Source organism: Electrophorus electricus, chromosome 4 (genome assembly GCF_041902795.1).
Source record: "Electrophorus electricus isolate QZ-2024a chromosome 4, ASM4190279v1, whole genome shotgun sequence".
Taxonomy (NCBI): domain Eukaryota; kingdom Metazoa; phylum Chordata; class Actinopteri; order Gymnotiformes; family Gymnotidae; genus Electrophorus; species Electrophorus electricus.
In genome coordinates, this window is record NC_137500.1 from 29866953 (window position 1) to 29870000 (window position 3048).

Consider the following 3048-nt stretch of genomic DNA (forward strand, 5'->3'; position numbering starts at 1 on the left):
CGTATCACATTTGACACCTCAATGGTGCTTCTTGCAAAATCATCTACACCTAGTATTACAATTGTGTATTCATCAAAAGCAGTGCCAGACTGTGTTAAATAGGATTGCTTGAAATAAGATATAAAAATACAGATGAATTCATAGATTTCTAAGAAATAATTTAATTAAATTGTCTTCAAATACCCATTTTTAATATTTTTCACCTTTCGGCAGCATAAGCAGTACAGGAAATTAATGCTAGTGTGCACACGACATGCACTCCTGTGCAACCTTGTGGCAACCACTAAAATATCAGCAGCAGATGTGACTCATTTGATTTGACATCTAGCACTTTTCACAACCCATAGAGAACAGGAACCCCTTTTTCATGCTGGTTTCTTGCGGTAAGAGCAGAATTGACCTATAACCCAAGGAAGTGGTGGAAAGCACGCAGGCTGTAGCCTAGGTGCTGGCACTGGGGAGACAGGGGAATAAATAACCTCTGAAGGGAAGCCACAGCAGCATCATAAAGCTGTGACATTCATTAGGGTTCTCCCTGAAGAGCAGGAGGACTTTCTGAGGCTGAGGACACACCGCACAGCCTACGTAAAGACGATACACATCGGAGGACTTTCTAAGCGGTTAGACACATGCAGAGACATCTCTCAGCAAAACCACCTCTTTTTTTCCACCTGGTGCTGGAGAGAGTCAACAGGTTTACTTAGTCACTACACAAGGAAAAGAGACAAAGAAAACAAACAAACAAGGCGACGGTGCAGCATAAATGCCAGAATTGCAGAGTGAGAGAAAAAAGCTGGGGCCTTCCCACGCTGTTCACGCTGTTCTACTCAGCTGAAGGGATGTAAAGCAGTGTCCCCCCCCAAAGGTCAAGGCCCCTCACCTGCCCGCAGTGAGAGTACAGCCGACTTGTCCCCGCCTCCACACAGCACACGCCATTTGCATCGCGGACGCTGCCGTCCTGGATTCTTTGCATATCGCCCTGTTCTTAGCAGGACTCTGCTGGTTATATAATTTAATACAGAAGGTGGTTGGGCCTAGATAACACACTTAAGATACTGGTCGACTCTGTGCAAACAGCCCTAATGTTTTTAAAAGCCCAATCAACTGGAACAGTGGTATAGGATCAGTTCTGTGTTCACTGACACTTTCGAACAGAGAGAAGAGCCTTTTTAACTTATAGTGCTAAAAACGTACCTGTAATTGCTAATTGCTAACTGAGTCTTATTAAATTAATTTGTTCAAGGTATTAATCAATTCTACTGTCAATGTGAGTTATATTAAAAATGTTGCCATAATATTTTGAGAACCCAAATAGTAAATAGAATTAAAAATCCCATTATTATATTACCTAAACAACTGAAAATGGAAGCTGACTTCACAAAAGAGGAAAGGTTATGACAACAAAAAGTCTAAATAAATTTTAGCAGTGTAAATAATATTTAAAAGAAGTGGATTTGCATTTTTTCTGACTGATGACTTGAAGACTTTATGCAGTGTTGACCTTCAGGGAACCTTAAACATATATTATGAAATGTAAGAGATTTGGCCCTGGAATAACCCCTGACATTCCAGGATTCCAGGAATTATATCCCACCACCTCCATCCTCATTCACAGAGGTAAGGAAGACATGATTTAACTGAAATGTTGCATTCAGGGAAAAGAGCATATGCCTCAGATGTTCTGGTAATTTTGGGAGGCCATGCAGTCTTGAATATATTGTCATAATATTCTTAGTTCAGATACAAAAGTGCAGAACAAATGTAATATCTTCATGTAAATATTCTTAAATAGTGAACTACAGCTTCAGTTTTAGAATAACAGTGCTGAATTCACTTGGCAACTTGAAAGTCTATAAGACACTATTACTTTTATTGTTACTATTTTTACAAAGTTCTATTTTTAAGATCTACTTCCAGTCAAACATAAGTATAATCGGGATTTTTCACTGGTACTAAGTCTTTGACCTTTTACATAATGCTTAGATGAGTACACCACAGTAAGCCCAAGCCTCTGTTTGCCTTCACTTACACAATTAAAGGTCAAACGCAGGATGGGGTGGGGTCTGACCTTCTAAACCCATATGCTGTATGATGACAAACGTATTTAGATAATAATGCAAATGAATGCATGTAGTTGTATTCTACAAACACACAAACCAGAGTGGTTTTTCCATGCCAGACAAAAAAAACACAAGGAATCTTAAAAAAGAACAATGCTTTCTCAAATGTCTTAAAGAGGCTTCCAACAAAATGATAGGGGCACTGCACAATGACTGTACACACACGTCCTCACACACATGTGCATTTGTTTCATCTCAAGGGAAATAAATACATTTTGTGTTATCTGTAGTTTTGATTCATAGACTTCGCTAAAGTTTAACATTGCAAGTGTTTCTTTAGTGCAAGTGAACTAACCCTCAGCTCATTCACCTGCTGCTGGAATACTGCATACTGCCAGCATACTGCATACTGCTGGCTAAGTCAGCAGCCATGCAGCTATTATAAAACTGGCTTTCTGACATGATGAACAATGACTAGAAGCTCATTCATGGCTTTAACCTACTGTGTTTCTGACAGGTCTGTTCCATTACGAGGGCCATTCTGACTTTCCAGTGTTTATCTTTCATGTCTGTCTCCAAAATATTCATGGCAAAGGTTTCTTAATGGGCTTGGTTTGCCCAACTTCTACTGAACTGTTGTAATGGATTTTTTAAATCCCAAAACAAAGACCTTTTATTTCCTTTTTAACAACCCTGTTGTTGGTTTAAACCCTTGTTCTTCTATGTGAGAGGTCATGAAGGCTTCACAAATGTATATTTACATATTAAACTATCAGCTCAACCTAGTAGACAGTGCTTTGGGGAACAAGACAAGTCAAACACATTTGTGGTTTGATGAGTTCCACTTAACCTGTGTACATTAAAAAGGAAACAAGGTTGCAGTGCCTTTCCAATAACTGAGCAGGCCCTTTGTCCACCTTTCACTGCAGCTCGTCTGTGGTCAGGGGAGAAGAATCACATGAATAATCATATGAATAATTACGGCAAC